We start from the raw sequence: 13,181 nt of genomic DNA on the forward strand, positions 1-13,181 counted from the left end.
AGCACGTTTTTCACATCTTGTCCTGTCCAGACTGGCCCAAGGGCTACTGAATGAACGATCTCCTGTTAATTTGTTCAAAGGTTTGTCGTTGCTCAGGGCCCCATTTGAAACCATTCTTCTTCTGGATCACTTCACAGAGAGGGCTTACAATCAGACTGCAATTTGGAATACACATTCTCCAAAAATCCACAACGCCTAAGGAAGCTTGTGTTTCCTTTTTGCTGGTTGGTGGAGACATAGCTGTTATTTTATTGATCACATCCATTGGGTTCCAACAATGTACATCTTGCCATTTTGTTCATAAAAAACAGATCTCCTGTGCAGGTCCCTTGACTTTAACTTGTTTTATGGCAAAACCAGCTTTCAGAAGTCTGGACTATTTTCTTCCCTTTCTTTAATAATTATTCTGCTGCATTGTCCCATACAGTGACGTCATCACTGTACTGTAGGTGTTCTGGACCTTTGTCCTGTTCCAGTGCAGTTTGGATCAGTCCATCGCAAATGGTAGAGCTTGGGCAGTCAATTCCAGGTGTACTAGACACCCCTGTAAGTGAAAGCAAACTGTAGCCTGCACTCTGCCACCAAAGGGATTGAGAAAAATGCATTGGCAATGCCAGTTGTGGCATACCACTTGGTTGTCTTTGACTCCAGTTTGTATTGAAGTTTTATCCTGTCTGGCACAGCAGTGATGTGACTTCATTCAGGCCACGACAGTCCATGGTTAGTCTCCAGTCTCCATTAGACTTTCACATATGGGACTGTTAAAGGGTGAGCAAGTCTTGCTGATCAGTCCTTGGTTCTCCAGTTGACAAGTCAGCGTATGAAGGAGAATCAGGGTATCTCGGTGCAACATTGCTGCCAGTGCCCTGTTTTGGTAGCGATCAACACCTGTTCTTCAACCTTCAGCAACCCCACAGCAGAAGGGTCTTCTCAAAGACCAGGGAAGGTGGACATCTGTTTAATTTCCTCCGTCTTTAAGGTAGCTATACCAAAAGCCCACTGATACCCTGTTGGGTCCTTGAAATACCCTTTTCTGAGAGAGTCTATGCCAAGGATTCACCAGAGTCTCTGGGTTGGTCACAATGGGATGCTTTTGCCACTTGTTCACAGTTAGGCTCGTTTCGGCCTCCAGTATAGGTAGCTGTTGGGATCTCCCAGACAGTCCAGAAATACAGATGGGTTCTGGCCCATTAGAATATGATGCCATGAGGGTGCATCATGCTCTTGTGTCCACTAGAGCCTTGTACTCCCATGGGTCTTACGTGCCAGGCCATCAAATCCACACAGTCCAATAAACTTAGTTGTCCCCTTCCTCTACATGGTTGAAGGCAGGGCTCCTCTAGTCCTGGTGATAGTATTTGTTTCTCACTTCTTGTAAATACAAGTCAGAAGTGCCTCTATTAAGATCACAAGTAAGAATAGCCTTTCTACTCTGTCTGGGGAACTCCTCACTGGAAACTGGAGCAGCATTTTTCCTGGAAGAACTTTCTTTCGTGATTGTTCTTGCAGCTTATGCATCTCTGCCTCCAGGGCTGAGGTAGATTTTCCATCCCACTTCCTCATGTCCTTACCATGGTAACACACATAAAACCACATGGTGGCCCATGGTGTGTACCCACTATAACCTCTATCAAACAGAGGCAATCTTACTCCTAATACCTGAGATACTGGTTCGTACAGGTGGGGAGTAGGACGTATCCTCTTTGAATCGCTGGAACTCCCAGGAAAGTTTCTCCACAGCTGAGACACACGCCTGCAGGAAGGAAGAGAGAATTTCTCCTACAGCCAGAGTTCACCAACCAATTCATCCACCTTTTGCCTCTCTCTGTCTTTCTAGGTCATCATAAATTACCTCCAGCACAGAAATTCCCTCAGTTCAACTGGATACCTTTCTTCATGGTGGTCCAGTTGCCTGGGTGACATATAACATCTTCTATGAAGGGATACCTTTCCTTCACACCTGACAGGAGTCACCTCCAGAAGTCAAGGGCTTCTGCCACATTTCCAGTCATTTTTCCAATCTCCCCTTCCCTAGACAAGCAACCCAGCTGCTCAACTTCTCCACCAGGCTACTGGCCTTATTATCAGGGGCTGAGCATGACATTCCTTTCATAAATGCATGTCAACTACTCAAATCACCTTAATATGTTTAGAAATGGCTTTCCAGGGACTGATGTAAGGTTGACCAGTTTGTAGCTCCCAGGATCCTCTTTCTTGCCTTTCCTGAAGATAACAATGACATTTGCTTTCTTCTAGTTCTTAGGAACCTCCCCCAAACACAATAACCATTCAAAAAAAAATTAAGACTGACCTTGCAATGACATCAGCCAACTCCATCAATCGCTTTCTGGGTCAGGTCCACTCATGGACTTGAGTATTGCCAGTTTGTTTAAGTCTTCCCTCCTCCACCAAGGATAAGTCTTTCTCACTGGTCTCAGAGACTGGTGAGAGAGATCAGTTTCAGAGAACACCATTTCCATTTTAAATTCAAGAAGGTAGGACTTTATTCATCCTGTCAAAGACGACTGAAGATACCAATATTCACAGTAGCAGTCTGAGTTAACCTTGAATAGGGACTTTGCTAATCCTGTCTTGTTTATGCCTGATTCATCTGAATGATGAATACAATGATCAAAAACACAGTTTTAGTGAACCTTCTGGGATGTGTTAATTGCAATAACATTTGAGGGGATGAGAATAAAGGAGAAAAATTGATTAGAACTTTCGTTTCTCCTGGACTGAGGAGATTATAATCAGGAATTAAACCCTCAGTGCTTAATAGTACAGAAAGCATTATCATGCTCAAATTATGTTACCTCAGTGGGCTCCCCACTTATGCTTCAGAGAGGAGGAGTATCACTAGGACTTGTCAGGAAAGTAATATAGCAGTATTTTGCAGGAAAGTTGTATGGCTTAAATAAGAATTAAAGAAGTATTTACAAACTTGAGAAAAATTAAGAGTGTGAGTGTGTCAGAAGTCAGATCCCTTCTGTATTGGCAAAGTCAAAAATAGCCTTTGCCTAAAAAAAAGAGAGAAAAAAAAAAAAGAGTCACAAAAACAAAAAACGCTCACACCTACTTCTACAGGGTTTTCTGTGCTGCAGCAGGAAATTGTTTTCCTGTTCTCAGAATAATCATAATTCATGTTATTCAAATAGCAAGTATCTGAACAATTAGAACCAGGGATAATGGAGAATGCTTGAAAGTTTTATCTTACAAGTGATCTACCATCAAGGCATAACAGGCCAACAATGACAGGTAGCAAACAAAAAGAAAACATTTTATTCTATCATCACACCTTACCCTTGGAAGTGTCATGTAAGAATGAAGTACAAACATAAGGATCTTACTAAATTCAAAATAAAATATTCATTAAATAGCCTTAACTTCTCCCTTAGAATTTATTTTCTAGAGAGACAGTTGTCACAAGTAAAGAGACTTGAGAAACTTCCCAGTTTTCAAACAGAATATTGACTTAGGATCTCTTCACAGGATACAATGCTCTTGCCAAATTCACCTGCTAAAGTGTCATTTTTCATTCCAGGAAGAAAAAGCAAACTAAAACCTCCCCCATGGTTATGATATGTTAATTAACCTATCATTTCCAGAATAGTTTGCCAGCAGAAAAGGCTAAAATTGTGAACTGACTTCAATAAGGTTCTGCATTCCAGATGATAAGTATCTTTAATTAGCATAAAAGTGTCTTACATTAATTTTAGTCTTCAGGACATATTCTCAAAAGAGCAACTAGCATGCTTGTGAATGCAGAGTCATCTTACCAGTAATTTTTTTTTAAAGTTAATCTACAATTAGGACTTCAGTGCTGTGTAGGTATGTTCAATCTAGGGTTAAACTGAGCGAAGGTTTAATTAGCCTATTATGAGTTTGACTTTACTGTGGTTCCGTTGCTGCTGTTACCCTCACCGGTGCATTAAAACTATCTGAAGTATGTCTGTATTCCACTGGAGTATAGGCAGCAGATCATTGAGATAAGGACATACATGATGATTAGGACCTTTTCAACAGTTTTATCATCTTCCAGCACTTATGGACTACGGCTCAATTAAAGCAAAACTCAATTAAATTATAATTACCCAGCAATAATGATTATGTTTTCTCTTTCTCTGAACATCTGTCATGAAATGTTTCATCTTCACTGAACATTAGTCAAACACCTGCTTCTCTGAGCTGTGATGCTGTGGGGAATAATTTTCCAACAGGGGCTTAATACGTGTTGAAATGAGAATGAGTATCTGTGCCTTTAATTAACATGGAAAAATGTAATAATATAAAAAACCCAAAACAGCTAACACCTCTTGGAAGCTGAAACATAAACATGAGTTCTCTTTCAAACTAAATGAGATTACCTACTTGAAGCCATTTCAAAATAAAGATCAAGAACCATGACAATGTTCTTTATCTGAAAGAATGTGCACTGTCATTAATCTTCAGGTTTCAGAATTCTTTCTCCTCATTTTTCACCCTGATTTTATAGAAAATGAAATATGTCAAAGAAAAAAAATGAGTAGTTTAAATGCTTTCTGCCTTTTTAGCCATTATTTCAAATGTGCAAATCAGTCTAGATTTCCTATTCTCAATTCTGATACCTAAATGATTTCATTTTTACTAGAAATTGTCAATTGTTTTGCTTGAAAATAGATTAAATGCACATGACTAAACTTAGAAAATATTTTGTTTAATTAAAAACTTATAAAACTATTAATGTCAATAAATGGTGACACAGTACAAACTTGAACATGAGTTTCTTAAGTTTCACATATTTTAACGCTTGTATTACACACTGGCAGGTTGGAACCTAAGAGTTAGTCCGGCCACTGCTCTAATCTGAATGTTGGCAGGGCAAAGGCAGACAGAGATCACCACCTGATGACATTTTTGTCAGTAACACTTAGGTCAATTAGTACTAGCCTCTGTCCAGAATATATATGCTCATATTAGGCTAATTTTCCAGCTGTTATAGTGTCATTCCTAGAGACCAACACGGTTCTTGAAAACAGAGAAATAGAGAGAACAACAGTATGCGCAGTTGAGTAAATGATACTGAAAAAGTAGTGAATGAATCTGAATATGAGAGACTGATAAATTCAGCTAAAGAAATGAACATTCTGCAACAGATGGTAAATACCCTACCTAGAGGAACAGCTCAGTGTCTATAGAGGTTATACCTATTTCATGTCATAAATCCAATTTATTTTAGACATTCTGCTCAATAAAAGTTGACAGCTTGCTTCAGCGATTTTTAATCCCAACCAATCGAATGCTATGCATACTGTTTTTGTGCTTAAAGGTAGGGATAGTTAAGTGACTGACCTCTCTGTCACCCTCCTGTTCCTTTGTCCCCTTTCTTCATTCCAGAAGTCTGCTTAACAATGGGTTTTTACTGTAGACCTCTTAATAACACATGCAATGGTACACATACTGCGTACCATTTCAGATACCATATTGTCTACATCTAGTCTTCCATCAAATGACCATAAGTCTAGCTTCATGCATGCACAGGCTACTGATAGAACCATATGGAAAACAAACCTGTGGGATTTCTTCTCCAGCTACAAGAATATATGGATCTGTGCAGGATGTGCAGGTTTTATTGCGCAACAAATCAAACTGCTATTTGAATTGCATTTAGTACATTTCCCCCAAATCTGGATAAACACGAAACTTTTTACCTCCAAGCAGTCAAATTCTCAAAGAGATAACTGAGTCTCACTAATATGCATTGTTTAATACTGCTGAGCAAGAGAATAAACCCTGCGACTTCTCTCAGCAATATGAGTCCATTGCAACAATAGCTACAGCTGGTATCTAGCTGATGCTGATGTAGGCTAGACACTGCAGCAGTGCTAGAATCACTGCAATTACTCTAAGCAACAACGGAAGCTAAACATTATAGCTAGTTCAAAATTTCAACACCTGCAGTTCAGGTCTCCTTGGGACCCCGTGATAGTGTTATTTCTAGTTTAATGAAGAAGGAAAACTAATTATGCTTTCCAGAAAATGATTGAGCACACTCCAAGTTCTGGCAAGGTCAAAATATAAAGCTATAGGATCAGAGCTAAATGGTAACAAACATTCCTCATTTACACTGCCATCTGCACATCTACAGCGGTCACCATTGTTTGTGAATACCTGGACAATAAGGCAAAATATCCTGAAATGAGTGACTGAAGTTTTCTCATAGAAGCACTCAGTTTGCTCTAACAACATTCTCTCAAAATAAAAGGCTAAAAATAGAATAGACAGAATGACACATATAAACATTCTAGAACATAGATGAATAATCCTAAGTCACTGATGGCTAAAAAATAAATATGTCACTATGAATTTGGGAACTATGTCTTTGGGAAAAAGCACTGTTACTTATTCCATTCGTTAACCTGTTGGAGCGATAAAGGACTCAGCACTCCGATTCAATGGGAATCACGCAAAGCCATTTATTACAGAAACAAGTCTCCTTATATACGCAACTATTCTCTAATCACGCGTCCACGCTCCAAGCATGGATTCGCTAAATGAGTATCACGGGCAGTCCACATGCCGGAGCCCCACCGATGATAGGTCCGACGACTCACGCCATGCTGAGGCCCTGTTAATGAAGAAACGCCCCTCTTTCTCACTGCAGATTCTGTTCTCAGCTTCTCGAAGTGGCCTTCAGATTCCTTTGGGCCTGACTAATTCAACAACATATCTCCTTCTAACGAAACCCCTTCACATTAACCAACACTGTGAGGTAGAGAACTGATAGAGGACTGGTCTGCTCTTATTGCCCTAAACCCTCAAAACCAGCAGCCATAAGAGCCATTACAGTCCAGCGTGTAGTGGCTGATAACTAAAACACCCGTGACACAACATACTGAAGAGCAGAATAAGTATGTACGACAACTATTGAGAGCAATAAATATGTAAGACAACTATTGAGAGAAGATGCACAACTCTATCAATATTGAACTCTTAATAATTGAAAAATACATACCCATATGACAGCTTATGTTTTCCAGATGTATTGCCGCTGTGTGCATTTGACTGGGGTTGGGCATTCATTCCCACACCTAAGGTCAGAGAATTGAGACCCTTCAGTTCATAAGTACATTTCAGCCATGTACACATAGTGTAAAGGAAAATTCTAGTAATTTCTTTTCTGTTACAGATTTCATGAGGTATAAAGAAATATGAAACAAAGCAGAAAGTTGGAAAAAAATAGAATACATATGGGACCACGTGTTATGAAGATAATTCTGTTAGATCGAAGCAATTAACTTTTGTCTTTCTTTGTGTGTTTATTCCTATTCAATTGTCATTTTCTTGCCAATGATCAAAGCTGGTGAAAATTTTTGAACATGCTGGATTATACTGAGCATCAGTGGCTTTGACCGTTCACAGCATTGCATTCTACCACATATTTAGATTGAAAACTTCTGGTGCAAACTACAGAACTTGTCAGTCTCTCAAAAAAGACAAATTTTGAACAGCCCAATACAAAAAGTAAATATTAGGGACATTATGAAACCTGAGCTGTATATATCTATGAGTATTTTTAGGAGCTTTGGTTATGATTTAATGGAAGCCTTGTAATGATGAAACAGAAACAGAAGACTCTAATTGCTGGCAAGTGCACATGAAGTAATTCCTGAGAGTGGCCCAAAGCGTGCAAAGAAAACTACGGTCATTATCATCAGCAGCTGCAATTGGGAATACAGAATAATAATAGTAATAATAACAAAACACACACACACAAATCAAAACAAAAACCAAAAAAACCCCAAAACTTTATTCTCCTATCTAAGCTTTCTTTGTAGTTTTTTTTTTTCCTGATATTCAGATAAACTTTTTACTGAGCATAGCCTGTACAGGTCAGGAATGCATACAAAAGCAATCTTACTGGGTATGGTTGAAAAGAGTTAGAGTGTGCAATTAATACTTTGTCATCAGTCAAAAAATCACCACTTTTTTGCCAGAAAACTGGCAGAGAATTTGACCAACACTGCAAACTAAGTTCATCTTGTCTAGGTAGTAATTACCAGCATAAAGTGCTTTACCTAATTTTTGAGAAGTCTCAGAAGAAAGAGAATTGTTAAGAAATGCATCTATCAGCACGACTGACTTTGGAATAAAAGATGCATCCTCAGAAAAACACAGATTACAATCATCTTTGAAAAAAGGCTTGTTTCTTTTCATTGCAAACAGATTCATAGCTAGACAATACTACAGTTGAAAATAAGGTTCACTCATCTAGGGAATTTTCATTTGCGATTCCTGGAAAAAAGTTTTCTGCAATTGCAAGCATGCTAGAGATACTCAACTTCCATATTGACGTGGTAATTTAATCATGCGTGCATGCATCAATTCAAGAGCACTAATAATAACATATACAGAAGCAAAAGTATTTGGAAATTTGGAAAACACTTCTTTGCTTAGGCAGCATACCTTGTTTTATTGTTGTATACAAGCTCGACAAATGCTAGGAATTCTGAAAAAGCGTAAGATTGGTGTAACATAAAATTAATAGATCTTCATACAAACAGTAATAATGACAAAATAGGAGTACAGTGTACTGCTCTGATGCACACTTTGAAAACTAAATCTTTCCTAGACAGAAATTTTGAAGACTCCAGAGCAGAGACTTTTCTCTGAACTCAATATAAGCCTTTTTATCTAATAACTTATTATTTTCTCAGTTCAAGTGATTTGAGGAGTTTCCCAAAAGCAATTTTTTTGGATGCTGGGTGGGACTCAACTAGCCTTTGAATCTGTCTGCAATAGTAAAATGTAGTTTACATTCTTTATTATTCAGTCATTGTATGTTTGCCATAACAAACAGGTGGCACACCTCAAACCAAAACAATATGGAAGCCTCTTGTTAGTCACAGCTACTGTTCTTCAATAAGAACATCCAGGTTAAAATGGACAATGATTTCACAAATCATTTGTTAGCCATACTGCTGTGAAGTAAACAGAATCACAGAATGTTTGGGATTGGAAGGGACCTCAAAAGATCATCTAGTCCAATCCCCCTGCCAGAGCAGGAACACCTAGATGAGGGTATAGGAATGTGTCCAGGTGGGATCTGAATGTCTCCAGAGTAGGAGACTCCACAACCTCCATGGGCAGCCTGTTCCAGTGTTCTGTTATCCTTACTGAGAAGAAGTTTCTTCTCAAATTTAAGTGGAACCTCTTGCATTCCAGTTCGAACCCATTACCCCTTGTCCTACCGTTCGTTGTCACCGAGAAGAGCCTGGCTCCATCCTCGTGACACAGTTTCACACTTTGCACATCCCGTAACTGAAATTAAAATGATTAATTAACATGACATATCAATGTATTGCCTTATGCATAGACAGATGTTTCTGCTCTTTCCAGATGGATATACTTGAAGTTCTATCACTCATGTTCTATACCACCTACTAGTGCTCATCTGAAAACCTCAAGATGCAAAAATGTAAAATGCTATAACAGAACATCAAGGTGGTTTTGTATTAAGATTAAAAATGACCGAGAAAATTTCATATAGTTGTTCCGACAGGCAGTCTGTACATTGAACAGTCCGTCCAGTTCAACATATGCTAATTAATGCTGATTCCTCACATAAGCAGCAACTTAGATGAGTTAGTTAAACTAACAGGGAAAGAAACAGAAAAAAACATAATCCTGTGTATTTCTTACTCTAATTCAGAGTAATCTTTCTTGCAGTTCTGCTTCTAGGAATTTGATGTGATTTCTATTTTTTATTATGTTTGTACTAGGCCTAAACCATCTTCTGCTTCAGCAAAAGCTTTACTCCTTCAACAAACCCTTTTGTCTGTTAGTTATTGTTTCAGGTTTAACAAGTCTGAACAATAACAAAATAATTTTTTTGCTTCTGAGAACTTGAAATTCAAAAATGTAATAAACAGATGACAAAATTTGATAAAAAAGCAGATGTTTTCATTATTTAATTGCATTTTTCACTTTTTGTACATATGCAGGTTTTTTAGAGATCTGAATGAACAGAAGACCATTCTACATATAAGCCAGAGACAGTGAGGAAATTAAGATGGCACCACTGGTAGAAAAGTTGCTGGAGAAGATATTGCATAAATTAAGAGATTAACGGACATGGTTCTGCCTTGTACTAGCAGCATGCTTAGAAAACTCATTTACAGCTGCCTTTCAAGCACAGACATTGCCTTGTACCCCTGCAACTGTAAGATAAATTCTAAAACAAAGCAAAGCTGAATAAAACAGACTTAGGCAATGTTAGTAGGAACAAGTCTATCACATAGAATGAGCCCAAACTAGTTTTTGTGGACTCCATACATCTACTGTTAGGGGAGCCAGAATTCTTTCTCAGACAGCAGTAAGAGCCAGAAATTCTCACAGAGGCTTAAAGCTTACTTTCAGCATCAAATTGCTGGCTACAGCCAACAGTAGTAAACCTACTTGCCACAGAAAAGAAGTTAAAATCTACCTTGTGGTTCTGTAGGTTAACAATGCAAATCACAGGTATCTCAGAAATAAAAAATCAGATGCAAATTAGCAAATAATGGCTTGTTGTTGTTGTTGTTTGGGTTGGGTTTGTTTTTTTAAATTGTTGTTGTTGTTCCATTGTGTATAGCTTTCCCAGAAGGAATGTTTCAAGGGAAACATCTACATAGATAGTACAGTAGGGCACCTGCATTAACAGGTTGCACCTTATTAGAAAGGAACAGGGTGTTCTGGAACCAATATCCATCCAGCAGGAAGTCATGACAAAATGATGTGTGTCTGTTAAATGAATTCTGAAGGGCAGCCCAGGAAGAGAAGAAGACCTCCAGTCAATTACATTGGCAGATAAAGTAGACTGGAACACCTTCATGTTCACCTAACCACTACCTTGGTCACATCCTCGTCTTCTAGAGTAGTAACTACTCATACATTTATACAGTCCTAAAATTATATTTGGCCCTTTGAAGGGAACCACGAGGCTGATGTGTCCCCTGGTGAAAATGAGTTTGACACCCCTGCTCTAGAGGTTTCTTCAGGCTCTTCAACATGTACCTATTAGCTACATAATTGTCTATAGCGTATGCATCTGTCTCTCCATAGCACCTTCCTGCAATGTGTTATCTTGAGAACAAGAAGGGGTCAGAGTAAGCTCTAGCCAGTTCAACAAAAGGTGACAAAAACCTATTATTCCAATGGTTCTTACACTTACTCTCCTACATTCGATTTTAAAAGCAGAGAAATGAAGGATATACATCCATATTTACTTCCAAAACTCTCACTGAGTAATACATACAAACTTAATCAGCAGTGGCATAGATATGAACCTGTTTCAATTCACACTGAAATAGATTTAGCATACATATGTTCAGTTACTAAGTCCCAAGAGAAGGAATGAGAGCAAACAAAGTATGTAAGGTAATTTCTTAAATCACAGTGCTGTTTCAGAACCAAACATATAAATATACTATCAATAACAAAGGTCATCAACATGTAGGAAGGAACTAAGAATACTTCCTGAATCGAACTCTTGATATTTGGGCTTGGGTTTGGTTTGAGTTGTTTGGGTTTTTTTTAATAATTTATTTTCATACACACAATGGAAACAAGCAATAGTTGGTCCCTTCCAGCCTGGTATTCTGTGATTCTATGAAAATATTAATGCAATAGAAATAAAAGCAAACACTATAAAATCATTCCGAATTTAGCATTATAGATGAAATGTTAAAACACATTTTATTACTACAATTATTACTCATACTACTCTACTGTCTAGGGATGCTATTGAATTATGAGAATCCCACTGTGGGAAGTGTAGTGGAAACATGAAACAAAGGAGACTCCTGGATCATCAGTCTTACAAGCTAAACATTGGACAAAAAGAATGAGCAACACACTCGGAAACATGAGTACATCAGCTAAGAAGAATCAGTGTAATAAAGCGCAGTCATAACACATCAGCAGTTCTAGAGAGATACACTTGTTAGCGTTGGACATAACGGATTCCCGACTCCTCATTCACAAAGGAGGAAGCTGCATGTCCTGTTTTTTGGCCTCCTTCCTTTCTTCCAGGTAGCTACAGTTTGGAAAGATATCAGCAGACATACTCAGCTTCTTTGAGAGACAAATCTCTTGTAGACAGCTGAATTGGACAGCAATCTCTACATTCAGTGGATTCACACAGCTGAGATGTAACATCCTTGTGGTTCTCCTTGCAGTGCAGTAATTGAAAACCATGTAGCGGTATTAAAGCACCACCCCCCCTCTAAAAAAAAAAAAAAAAAAAAGACCAGAAAAAACAAAACAAAACAAACAAACAAACAAAAAAACACACAACAAACCAAAACAAAAAACAAACCAAAAAACCCAAACCAAACAAAAAAACACAAACAAACAAACAAAAAAAAAAAAAAGAGAAGGAACACTGAAAGTAAGCTAAAAGAAAGCATTCTAAGACTGAAGAGAAGAAAAGGACCTGTCTCTTATGGTCCTGGAAAAAGACTCCATTTAGACTGTGTCCCTGTTGGTTGCATATTAAGCTGCAGGCATTAGTGTATAATAGGTGTTACCCAAAAATGGATAGGGAATGCTATGAGAATACATCTTTCATCTGGTCAAGAAACTTGCTACAGTGTGAGCTTTAAATCTTGTTAGATAAGGAACTTCTACGCCTTGTAAGCCTCCTAAACACTTGTTAGGCACATCTGATTATGGTGTTTTCTCTTCAAATCCTTGACTATACCAGTTAGGGAAAACACGGAAAATAACCTGCAAGAAATATACTTTCATGTTATGAAAAATCACATACAGACACTTGCTGTCCCTTGGATTCCTGGTCAAGTAATGACCACTAGCCACTAGACAAGGAAATCAAAGCACACTAAGCAGAAAGGTTTGAAGAAAGTTCATACAACCATGGTAGATTAGGCTCAGAATAAGGTAGGCAGTGGGGCTAATGGAAGAAAATGAAGGATAGCTGGGGGTTTGCCTCACCAAGCTCAAGAAAACCTTTCATAAATATACTGAAAGCAAAATATCGAGTCTGTATAAAGAGGAGAAATAATGCAAAATTGAAAGTAAAACCAGTACACATATGTGTCAGCAGTTACATAAGATGTACAGTATATTCCAGCAGAGATAGTGCCTTCTGTCAGCAGCACCTCCTTACGACTCGGCCTAAAAGCATGAAGTTAATTTTGAGC

This window comes from Patagioenas fasciata, chromosome 5, assembly GCF_037038585.1.
Source record: "Patagioenas fasciata isolate bPatFas1 chromosome 5, bPatFas1.hap1, whole genome shotgun sequence".
Lineage (NCBI taxonomy): Eukaryota > Metazoa > Chordata > Aves > Columbiformes > Columbidae > Patagioenas > Patagioenas fasciata.